The 12,621-nt window shown below is 35.7% G+C and overlaps 1 protein-coding gene and 1 long non-coding RNA gene across 5 annotated transcripts in view; one reads left to right on the forward strand and one right to left on the reverse strand.

Moving 5' to 3' along the window:
- Positions 1-1,124: 1,124 nt before the first annotated feature.
- On the reverse strand, positions 1,125-1,607 carry LOC132705838 (uncharacterized). The gene is made up of 2 exons (XR_009619522.1): positions 1,442-1,607; positions 1,125-1,250 (listed from the first exon to the last, which is right to left on the reverse strand). It is a non-coding gene; the product is annotated as an uncharacterized LOC132705838 (long non-coding RNA).
- Positions 1,608-1,787: 180 nt separating this feature from the next.
- LOC132705837 (diacylglycerol lipase-alpha) overlaps positions 1,788-12,621 on the forward strand; it is a 70,300-nt gene continuing 59,466 nt past the window's right edge. For 3 of the 4 annotated variants that reach the window (XM_060676752.1, XM_060676754.1, XM_060676753.1), the window contains exon 1: positions 1,788-1,943. The gene's annotated coding sequence lies outside the window, so the exon portion shown is untranslated. The remainder of the gene's footprint in view (positions 1,944-12,621) is intronic. The other variant, XM_060676756.1, reaches the window with a different exon arrangement.

Genomic DNA, 12,621 nt, shown 5'->3' on the forward strand with positions numbered 1-12,621 from the left:
ACTTTAATAAGAAATCTTCATTGATTCAAAAATGAAGTAGTATACCGGGTGTTCCATTTAAAATAAGAAAGTTGGGACTCGCCCAGGAAAAATGAAACACCCTGAATATATACAATTAAAATAAATTAAAGTTTTGTAATACTCCAATTAACTTTTGTATTTAACTTTTGGCTCTATCCCTTATAGTTTCTGACATAAGGTAGTGTCCCACTCTATACAGGTAAATTTATTTGATCGTACACACGCCCATTCCAAATAATCTCGTACACCAGAGATTCTTATTAACATACGGATTAACACCCTTTCTTCGTGAGTGAATCAGCGTATTTACTTTATTATATTAATAGTTCCTTCCTTCAGATTACCTTTTTATTATTACTTATGATAGGTATAGTGGTGATTACCAGCATTATTATAACAAACGTTCACACTGGAACACTGGAAGAAGACAATTACTTACTCTGATGGCATCATAACGAGTAGTCCTTAGGTTGTTGCTATCAGAAATTATTTGGAACTAAAGTACCACCTGTTTATTATAAGCGATCATGACTAAATTATCCTTGATAATTAGTTTTTAATAATTTCCGGCGCATTCGCCGAAAAGTTAAAAGAACTACTGTCCTGTGTGGCAGGAACAAGCAACATTTTGAACTCTCTATAAATAATTGAAAGGGATAAAATAAAGCAATACAAAAAATATAACCTTCTACTTGTATGTTTTATATGGTTTCGCTGCTACAAAATTGTACATCCATTTTTTCATCAAGTGCATTCCTTCTTTAATAAGTTTGGATAATTCGTCGTGTTTTATTAATTGAGTTGAATTGAGCTAGTAGTGGGAAGCTCGTGTCGTGGATGTGGTTCAGTGCAATTCTAGTCGTCCCCTAGCGGTTGGAAGCTGGCTAGCAGTTTCCTCCTCTTTAGGAGCTGCCAGTATAAGGAAGAGCAGTCTCCCGTCAGAACTCCTACCAGCGTTGGTAGTCGTGTACGACTGAGTGACTGAAGATTCCATTATCAAAGCCCTCGACTACCCAACACTACAGCCCATGTCGACGAGAGAATATTTTGTTCATACCTAGACAGCCTCACTTCATATTGTGTATAAAAGCACCAGGTGGGGCCAAACCTGTACTTTTTCACAGTGAAGACATTTTTTCCGGGTCTCGAGTCCTCGAGTAAATGTAGAGGCTCGCAGGAGCAGGTTCATCGACGCAGTAGGTGTTTCAACTAAGCATTTGGCCCTAGATCTATATATTTTAAACGAAAGATAATGTTCTTGAATGGAGAGTTGCTTTACTTTTGTTGATGGATAATACATTTTACTTCTATCATGACGCTTTAAATTATATGATTGTATTGAATTCCTTAAAAATCCTGCAGTTTAGCAATCTATTTCAATATAGTCGTTAATTTAAATGAAATATTTAAAGATGCTCACAAAATCTGATCGGCGAGATAAGGGCAATCTCGTACCGAAGATCTTCCAATGTACAGGGAACGCAGTCGGCATTTGAATATCAATGAAACCCAAGACGACGCGACCTTCAAAATCCATAAACTCCACTCAGCCAGTATACAAACAAACCGTAAGCAACGCACCGTCGTATTTTATCAATAACTTTGGAAAAGTGGATCGCCTCGCTCTCCGTCCTCGCCCGTTTCGATTAAATCAGCGAACATATAGCCGTCTCGCTCTCCGTCGGCTTTATCAGACCAAGCAGCGCCGCCGCGGCGGCCTGCCCTTCTTCGACAGGCCGGTGCTTATCGGTTTTAGTTCAGTAGGCGCTCGCCCGCGTACGATGCTCAAATGTTACGGGTGAGTCAGGCGCGCCCGCTTGACTGTACTGACTGACTTCTCTCTCGGTTTTCGTGAATGACAGTTGTTCCTAGAAGTCGGTGTTCGTACGTCGGTACGTCGAACGGAATACCTGCGATTGGGAGTACGTATTTTCTATTCGAAATTTCGGATGAACGAACGAAACCATTCATACCATGCTCTAAACCCACCAATAAAAAAAATTCCCGATAAATGAGGGATATTTATAAGGTAATACTTATGAGCAAAGCTCCTTGCCGCAGATTCTTGGTCCAGAACGGCAAAGCGCAAGCTGAAAATATCGGGCAATTTAAATTAACCCTGCGGCATAATGGAAGTTTATTTCAGTTATCGAGTTTTACATCTTTTATTTTTTACTATATAGTTGATTATTTTGTTGCCACTAACTACAATCCAGCAAAAAAGAATTATCAAAGTTGAGCCATAAACAAATATTCAACAGGAGTAATGCTTAAGCGAACTTCATGGAAATTTGTGTAGTGTTGTGTGGATGTAAATAAGTTCGGAAAATGAGTACTTTCGAGACATTTGCCTTTAACAAGTATTTATTGTACCTCCCCTACGGATTTTAGGTTTTTTAGTATACCCGTAAATAATTCCTTAGACTTATCTATGACAAAGTGATTTTCCCACTAAAGCGATATTTTGGATATCCTCCAGATTCATGGTTTAGATATAACAAAAAATGTAAAGCATAAAAGATAACCATTCCACATGAGTGTAGGTTATTCTCAAATGGCAGGGCTCAGTGGAATATTTTGCGAAAAGAATATTTAATCATACACTAATACTTTAAGCTGAAAATTGCTTGTATAAACTTAAGTGACTATCTAAAATGAAATGAAATGAAAATTTTTTAATTTAAAACATAGATAATAAGATTGTCTGTTGTTAATGTTTCGCCCTTTTTGTCAATAAAAAGTTAAATAGACGTTATAATAATAATAATAATTATTATTATTATGTGTACTCTAAACTAGCAAATAAATCACAAAAGAAATGCGTTCGTACACATAAAGATTAACTTGTTGAAGAAGAACGATCTAAAGCGATCCAGAAATCAATCAAATCATCTCGCTTCATCATGTGATGAGACTAAATTGTTGTGGTTTGCGTACGGCTTCTTCGGGCAATTTTCTGTTAATGACGTGGTATTTGACATGCACATTTTCTCAGCCCGTTTTTTCATTGGTTTTCCATATGAAAAAATTCGAGACTAATCGAATTTGAAAGAATGCGTTTCAACTTTTTTTCACTGAGCAATTTTGAAATTGAAGTTATATTGAGAGTATTCAAAAATCTACTGTTAACAAACCAAAGAATTGAATCGGTTGAAATTATGAATAAAAGTGCATCCGCGTTCGCTCTTTTGGTGCTAGAATTGATTTTACCTGTTATATGAAGGGGGTAAATATGGTTCCACCCAATATAATTGTGCTGTGTTTAAATTACCCGCCTAAAATATCAAATATTGTAAACAAAGTCGTCAAATTGACGGTGAAGCACATATATAGTAATTAATCTCTCTCTCTCTCGGAAAAACCATTTCGTAACTTCCCGGAGAGTGTGGTACTAGGTGTGTGAGCTAGGTGCTAGCTAGTGCTAGGTGTTCCCAGCTAAAATTTCGCATTTTATATCACATTTTTACATGTCCCGAAGCAAAGCGCTCAACGATCAGCGCGAGGAACAAGTTATGAGTCACTTTTAAATAATTCCTATATTCTATCGAAAGCTTGATGACAAAATCGATATTTGCTGTTGGAAGTTAAGAAAAAAAACCATGTGGTTCCACTCGAGCGCGTTATTTGTCGAAAATGATATATGGCCGCCTATTTTTAGGCTCCGTGTCAAAATAAAAACTTGCGGCAAGGAAAAGCGTTCGGTCCGGCCCCATTTTCTCACAGACGGAGCAATTAAATGCAAAAACGGCGATAAATCGAATCGCCTCTATCTCTGCACTCGAAATCCGGCGGCGGACGGTTTTATTCGATCATAAAATGCGCATAAATCCACGCGAAATGAGCTCGACGTGGTTTTCTACCAAAGAAAAAAAAAACGACACTCTCAAATTAGGTAAACTTGCCCCGCTTTATATCTGTCGATTTCGATCTCATTATTTAATCGAATGTGCGAGAAACATTAAAAATTCAAACCTACGGTTTACATTTGATTCGATTCCGTTGATATTTATAATCCGGCGTCCGCTTGTTTTGGCGAAGGGGAAAGTGTTAATTCATTGTGGTATCAGGGAAGCATATTCCTCGAGGAATATTCCAGTGCCGTCTCATGATATTTTGTTAGCGTCTATTTCTAACGCCACACTTAAGCAATATGATTCAGCGTTCAAACAGTATTATTTGTTTTGTTTGGCTAATAGAGTCTTCTTCTTCTTCAGCCACTACACATCCACTCCTGGACATAGGCCTCTTCCAGTGATTTCCATGCCAACCTTTGCTGTGCGGTTTGCATCCAGTTTTTCCCAGCATGTCATTGAATGTCATCTATCCATCTCGCTTGAAGACGCCCCACACTTCTTTTCGTTCTCCTTGGACGCCACTGCATTAGTGTTTTGGTCTATTTCAGATTGTTTCTAGCAACGTGTCCTGCCCAACGCCACCTGAGACTCACTATCCGCTCCACAACGTCACAGACGCCTGTTCTTCTCCTTATCTCTTCGTTTCTGATCCTCTCTCTTAGGCTTACACCCAGCATTGCTCTCTCTATTGCTCTTTGACAGACTCGGAGTCGATTTGCACTGCCCACTGTAAGTCTCACAGTCTCGAGTCCGTATGTTGTTACTGGGAGGATACACATATTGCAGACCTTCTTTTTCAAATTCACTGGTATAGTCGGGTTGCGGAAGATATAGCTAAGTTTCCCGAATGCTATCCAGGTGAGATTGATTCTTCGGGTGATCTCTGCTGTCTGATTTTCTTTCCCAAGCTGGATGTTATGTCCTAGATATATATATATATATATATACATATATATATATATATATATATATATATATATATATATATATATATATATATATATATATATATATATATATATATATATATATATATATATATATATATATATATATATATATATATATATATATATATATATATATATATATATATATATATATATATATATATATATATATATATATATATATATATATATATATAGACCTTTATATTGTCAAGACTCAGAAGTTTAGTTTTTTAGAGGTTAATTTTGAGGCCTACAACTTGGGAAGCATCTTTCAGTTCTTGAATCATTGTTGTCAACTCATTTGTGTTGCTGCTGAAGAGAACGATGTCGTCCGATACCGTTCTCTTCCCATGATAAACGTTTGAATATATCTTCCATAGCTAGGGTAAATAACTTAGATGAGATTGTGTCACCTTGCCTAACGCCTCTTATCACTGGAATCTTTCCGGTGATCCAGTCTTCATTGATTCTTACATGTAGGGTGGCAGTCTCGTAGATGTATTGAAGTAAGCGAGTATATCTCCAGTCTACGCGGGCATTGTTCATTGCATTCATCACTGCCCGGATTTCGATTGAATCAAACGCCTTCTGGTAGTCTATAAAGGCCATGTGGAGTGGGACATTATATTCCGTACATTTCTCTATCAGCGTGCCTCGAGGCATTTATTCAGTAGGATTATGAGTGCTTCTTTGAGTGTCTCTCCGCCCATTTTAAGCATCTCGCTGGTGCCTTACAGTTTTTGAGTTGTTTCAGAGTTACTTCCATTTCGCCATTATCGATAGGTTCCAGTTCTTCTGATCCTACGGCTAATAGAGTACGTCCTTTTAAATTTGCTGTTAATGGGGGTGCTTCTTATGAATCTTTGAACACCATAAAGTTAGCAATTTCATTAATTTCTTAAAAAGCCGATACATCGAAAGGTCGGATAGTAACTAAATTTTTGAAAGCAATTTTTAGGCAAAGACCTTTAAAGCACAAATATGAGACATATTTTCCGATTGAGTCTTTGTCGTTACAGAAACTGACTGAGAAGGTGTTGATTTTGTTGGCTCTCATGAGGCACATGAAATGTTAACCAGTATTCTTCTTCTTCCGGTGCCATCTTCTAACGGAGGTTGGCGACCACTTAGCCTTTGTTTCGTGCAATCTCTAGTGTTTCTTAGCCAGGATTTCCTTTTTCTTCCTATGATTTCCCTGGATCCACTCGTCCTTGCGTGATAGTCTGTAGTAGTTCGTACTTATTATTTCTTAGTTTATGCCCAAGATCAGCTGTTCTTCATTAATTCCTTCCTTTCTTGTCCTATTCTTCTTAACACTTTCTAATTAGTAATTTGAATTGAGCCTTGGGAGTTCAAGTTTCTACTGCATGCAGTAGTTGTGTCTAGGTCTGAAGTTTGTAGGTTCTTGGATATTTATATTTTTCCATGCGCTCTACAGGTTTTCCAGCTGACTTTGATTGACTGGGTTTTTGGAGACAATCATGAATTTAGTTTTTACGGTATTTATTGTAAGTCCCATTTTAATGCTTTCGTTATTGACCCTGTTCACCAGTAATTGTAGGTCTTGCAGGGATTCAGTCATGATTGCTGTATCGCCACACCTCTTAACACCTTCTTGTCTTTCTCAACCAGCCCACTGGTGAAAGTACGCACCCCTACCTAACACGTCGCCGGATAGTCACTCCTTTTGTTTCCGTTTCGTTTGCTTTCACAGTGGCTGTTGGGTTTCAGTATATAAAGCATTTATAAACAGTTTTGTTGTATTCGCGACTTTTTTGGAGGAGAACTGTCATTGCTAATAATGCTTTTCTGGTTCCCATGCCTCCTCTGAAGACAAACAGTGAATTATCGAACTGTTTCTCGCATTTTCTGGATATTCCGCTTTGGATTATTTTCAGCAGGACTTTTAAGGGGTGGCACATGAGACTTATGAGTCTGTAGTCGTTTCCTGATTTCAGATTATTTGTTTTAGGTAGAGGTAAAAATGTTAACCATTATGGTGGGATGTTTTTTGATATATGTATATTGTTAAGTATGTTGGAGAGCGTGATTATATTTTCATTGTTCAGTGATTATAGAAGTTCAATTTGTATCTCATCTCGACCTGGAGTTTTTTTGTTTTTACAATTTTTTAAGGCATATTTGACATGTATATATTATAGATATTGATAATATAAAAACATTTTCATCTAAGATCGAAATAAAGATACCTGATATATATCAAGATATCGGGACCTGGCAAATTTCAACCACTCCTAGCGTTACCGTTTTTTGAAGAAAAACCATAACTTTGCGTAGCAAGTACTCTGATTTTTGGATTTTATGAACCAACCCACAATGTTAAAATGGTCTCTGGGGCATCAATTCGACAAAGGTAACGAAAGTGCTGACGGGGTAGCCGGAGAAAGCTCTTGATCGAACCATGTGGTTGGAAAGAGAATCCCGTTTATTCACCATAAACATGCAGGAACAAGGTATTTCTCACAGGTCTATGGGCCAAATTTACTGCATACCTGCTAAGCTACAAAAAAGCCCATAAGAATAATGGCACTGTAGGCTAGTCTAATAGGAGTTGAAGAACAAACTGAAAAGAACCGAAAAACTAACCATTTTATGAAAGTGCGAGCGCGGTATTAAAAATGAAATGTGAAATGGGGAGCTTAAGCAGAACACAATAATTAACTGTATTAAACAAGACGCCGAATGGTTGGTTAGTTTAATATGTCACACATCATATCTCTTTCTTTAAATTGCATTCTCAGCAGATATTCACAACCTGAATTTGAGAAAACTCACAGAATTAGCTATAAAAATTGTTTTCTTTTCTATTATATTATATTAAGGTTATATTCCAGGTCTAGGGCGTTACTTATTGAAGTTTTTTTCTTTAATTTTGCGTAGTTGAGGTTGTAGATTGAGGTTTGAACAGTATCTGGCACTGCTGGATGCCTATTTTTTAAATTAGGGTTTTGTAAATGTATGATTTTTTTATATTATTATAATTATTAATGTAATGAAAATAATTTGGGAAAATTCTCCATAAGTACCCTTAATTTTAACAATTGAAAAAGTGATGTAATATGGATTTAACATTTTAAAAGAAAATGAAGTGTAGTTGAATTTATTACAATTCAAAGTGAGCACTGACTAACTAAATAAATAATTTAATCATACTGTTCTCATATGATGCGAGTTTAGTATTCCTCCTCTGTAGAGGAACTAAGTACCTACTGGTGCTTACCATCCAGGTTGAAAATAACTAATATATGTAAGCACGGTGCGAAACAAAATGAGACCACTGGTCATTAAGTTATTAATTAATTAAACAATTTTGTTTACATATGCTTTGGAACAATTAGGCATATAATTACATTGATAATTTGAATTTTTAATTAACTAGTGCATTTAGTGTACAAGTAGATCAAGGTGATGACCAATGATGGGTTGAATTCATTGCGGCGCGGAATATTGTGCATTTTTTAAAACAACGGTATTACAAACTAATAGAAGGCCTATTAACGCGCTGAAGAATAACCCAAAAACAGCAAAGGAGAACTCCGTTGAATTTCACTGCTGATTTGTTGTCAAAAGTTATTTTCTTGGTTGACAATATAGTCCACTAAATTAATCAACTCTTACTTTGGCAAAATTGGTTATTCTACCACAAAAGTAAATCCAGTCACTTTTTGGTGAGACAGGGCGAACTTCAAGGCTTCAACTTGGGACCACTGTTCCTCCCAGCAGACATCTCTGACATGTCTTCTGCTTTGACTGCTTAATGCCACTATATTAGTGGCCACATCGTAAAAAAAACAGGTGAACGCAGGCAGACAGAGTCGGAAATATTTGCGGACGTTTTCAGAAAAGGAAGTAGGTTCCCAAAATTAATTGAAATAATGTTATTCCAATATAGTTGCATAGAAGCATATCAGGCTCTAGTGGATTTGGAACCATTTCAAGTGGTAATAATAACTTAAAATATGCTATTATGTTGGCGTCAAGTTTTAATAAATTATTTTGTTGCAGGCTTCAATTTCGTTCCATTTAATGAAAAAACATGTCAAACATTTAATAGGACTATTATAAACCTCAATTAACTTGAACCGACGAAACGGGGAGAAGGGGATTCACACCTAACAAAAAATCTTGCCTTGACAATAATAATACCTTGACGAACTTATATGCAGATGGATACGTTGATGAATATAGTTTGGTTCTATGATATTTTGTGTTCTCAGTTTTCAGTTCAGGCAAAAATTGTTGCGTTAATAACTTCCACGGGCTACTATAAGCTGTTTCATTGAAGCTCTGAAGAAGCCAACAGAATCGCGAAATGTCAGCATTTCAGCTGTTCATCAACAATCGACGCAAAATTAATCCAGAAGATCTGTAAATAGTAATTGTCATTAATCAAAGATAAAACTGCTCTCCTATTTCGAGGACAATGAACTTTTCTCAGAGTTCCAGGTTGGAAGGGAGTTTCCGGTGTGACAGCGTTGATAGGGCTTGTGCATAGCGCGGTAACTTGGCGTATCAATTGAAGCCAGAAAAGTTAGAGTTTTATATAAGTAGTGCTAAACTATGCTAATTCATACCTCTCAAGCAGATCACTGATGAATAGAACTCCAAGTTATAATGGCGTGCCTCAGGGTAACATATTTTACCCTTTGCAATTCGGTACTTGCAGGTACTTATATTCTGTTAGCCGACTATAGAAGGCTTATTACTAAATAAAAAAATCAATATCGATACATTTCCTGAATCAAACGTAAGACCCGCGAAGCAGCGGTTTTCCGCTGACAAACAGCAATTAAGTGATTCTCGTCAGAGAACAGAGCCAGTAAATTTGAGCCTGTGAGACTGCTTGAGGTCGTGTTTGATCAGGCAACCTCAGATAAATCGTATGTATACTCAAAGGTTCCTACTCACTAGTGCATAGTAGATTGTCATATGGCATGGGGCGCTATATTGAATGAAACTACATCTATTGGAGAACTATAATTTTTTGACGCTTTCGTCTGTCTATATTCTCGAATCATTAGTGGAAAAATTTGAAAAGTCACAGTTCATTCGCAACTACATCTAGACACAGTCTACACCCTTCTTGAAAATAACTTCGAAATTCTAGTGTCAATAGTGTCTTCATCAGCAAGTTTACCAGGTTCGTTAAAAATTCTCCACCTCAGCAGAGTTTTTATGCTTTAGATGAATATGTGACCGCTCGGGAGAAGATGGATGCAATTGTAATTATATTAACAATGTTTATTCTCCTCTGTATTATATGTAGGTTCAATTTTTTAATTTCCTGCATATTTTCTTATTGTTTTTGAGGTTTTAACGAATTTAAAATCGTGTATAGTCGCGGTGAAGAGGGAGTCGAATAAATTGCTAACTTTAAGCACAAATTAAATGAGTGTATGAACCCAGCAATATATTTCAATCGTTTTTACGGCAATCATTAATATGCTACGAATATTAAGTTGCTGTAGGTTCACGTAAATTGACCTGATGTGTAAAAATAACCGATAAAAGCAACCCGTCCATAATATGCACTAGATATACCACCGTTATATTTTTTTTACAAAAAAGTTAAATAACGTGATGTGTTTTGGTCTCCACTTGAGGTGAATATAGATTATTTGAGCAAAGCATGAAGTAGTACAACAGAAAATTCCGTCCAGTTTCGCATAATTTCGGTCTCGGTCATAGGCATGTAAAAAACATGCAATAAAACTATTTTTGATTCCTATTGGAAGTCCGATACTGTTAAATAGGATCTGTTGCCATTTTTCCACTGAAAAGAGCAATCACTAATAAATCACAATCACAATCACAAATAAAACAAGTCAATGTCGAATCGATGAAATCTTATCGCGGTTATGTCTTTATCATATGAAAATATCCCACACCCACAATCTAAACCGGGAATTGGCGAAGAGCTCTAGCTCTGTACGAAAGCAAATTTCAAAAAGAATTTTCGATGACAGGTCACATGCTATAATGAGCGCGATTTAAAAATATTTGGCCGATGACTTTTTTCGACGCTTCCAAAATAGATTTGTGGGAACGCAGGTGTAACAATTGTAATGTACCGAGCGGAAAAAAAAATCTGCAAATGTTATCACTATTTTAATTATTTAACTGATTCCCTTCTATACGTGTACAGGGTGTCCAATTTTTGCACCTTATTGCGACGCACCTATGTATAAAAGTATGAAGGTGCAGGCTCGGCAGTAGTGAGGTAGTTTTTTATGAAACGAAAGATGCCACCAACCGACTAACTGTTTGTGTTTCTCAGATGGGCCTTTTTGAAAATGTTTAGTTTTAAGTTATCCTCTGTATTTCTATTCGATAATTTATCGAAAAGATGATAATTATATGACTCGAAGTATACGTACTAATTTATCTAAAAAATTTCAATTAGTATACAAAATATATTTTAAAATGTATATCAATAAATTCCTTAAAGGTTTGGAGAGGCTGCGATACACCCATTTAAAATACCTAGAATTTTGCAAAATGGTCGTCGCTCATCGGCCCCCTGCAAATATAAACTATTTTTTTAATGGGAACTTGGAAGTGTGCGATATGAAATTTACTGGTAATGACAGATTTTTAAAAATATGCAGTTGGATAAAGCCTATAATTAAAAATGTATTTCAAAAATTGAAAAATTAACTTGATCGGTACAAAATTTATTCTTTCAAACTGTTCTAAGTTAATTTTTATGTTAAAAAATTAAAATATTGGGAACAGTCATGCTTGTGGCTTTGTTCCGCTGTTTGAATAGATTTATCGCGTATACGTATTCAACAATTGCATGTGGGGTTTTGAAGATAATGGCGGACCGGATGCTGGATGAAGGTTTCCGGGCACCGTCATCATAGACAAACGTTTTTAAACGTATACGTTGAAGCTTGATTGTACAACAAATTTGCTGTACACTATGAATTTTGTAATAAGACGTTTATATCAAAAGGAATTGTTTTTTTTTTAAGAAACTTTAACAGGGTACTGTAATACTATTTACATTTTTTACAACTTGCTGACTTTTCGTCAATCATCCTGTCGACTTCTTCAGTGATCTTTAAAATAAATTTATATGAGAAAGTCGTGTTCGTTTCTGAGAAACGCATTAAAGCGCCATATATCTTGATCGATAGTGAACATACAGTTTTGGTTAGTATTGGTTATCAAACTCTTGACTGGAACCTTCGGCACTGTACTAACACACAATAACGTGTTTTACCACAAAGCGAAACTCAATTTTACGTAGTCGACGCGCGTTTCGCCAACCAAGTTGGCATCTTCAGGAGAAGATTAAAACTAAACTTAATAGAACAAATGTTCTTATATATATATATATATATATATATATATATATATATATATATATATATATATATATATATATATATATATATATATATATATATATATATATATATATATATATATATATATATATATATATATATATATATATATATATAGGGTTTTTCACTTAAAACTCCGCACGCCAATAAGTCCAAAACGAAAAGAAATATTTAATTTATGTGAAAAGTAGTCAAAGTGCGGGGTCAAGTAGATATTTCCTAAAGTTTAATAAATTCGACGCCTGCAAAGAGCTGGGCGTCGCGACGCGTCGAAAAATTATTCGATTGCGGAGACTTTGGAAATACGCGCATACAAAAGTACATATTATTTAAAAACTTTTTTGTTATTTACTCAAACTTATTTACTTTACCCGTTTCTAAGTTATACCGATTTAAAGTAAACATTTCTTGATTAAT

This window comes from Cylas formicarius, unplaced genomic scaffold (genome assembly GCF_029955315.1).
Source record: "Cylas formicarius isolate icCylForm1 unplaced genomic scaffold, icCylForm1.1 PGA_scaffold_8__14_contigs__length_24414737, whole genome shotgun sequence".
Classification (NCBI taxonomy): domain Eukaryota; kingdom Metazoa; phylum Arthropoda; class Insecta; order Coleoptera; family Brentidae; genus Cylas; species Cylas formicarius.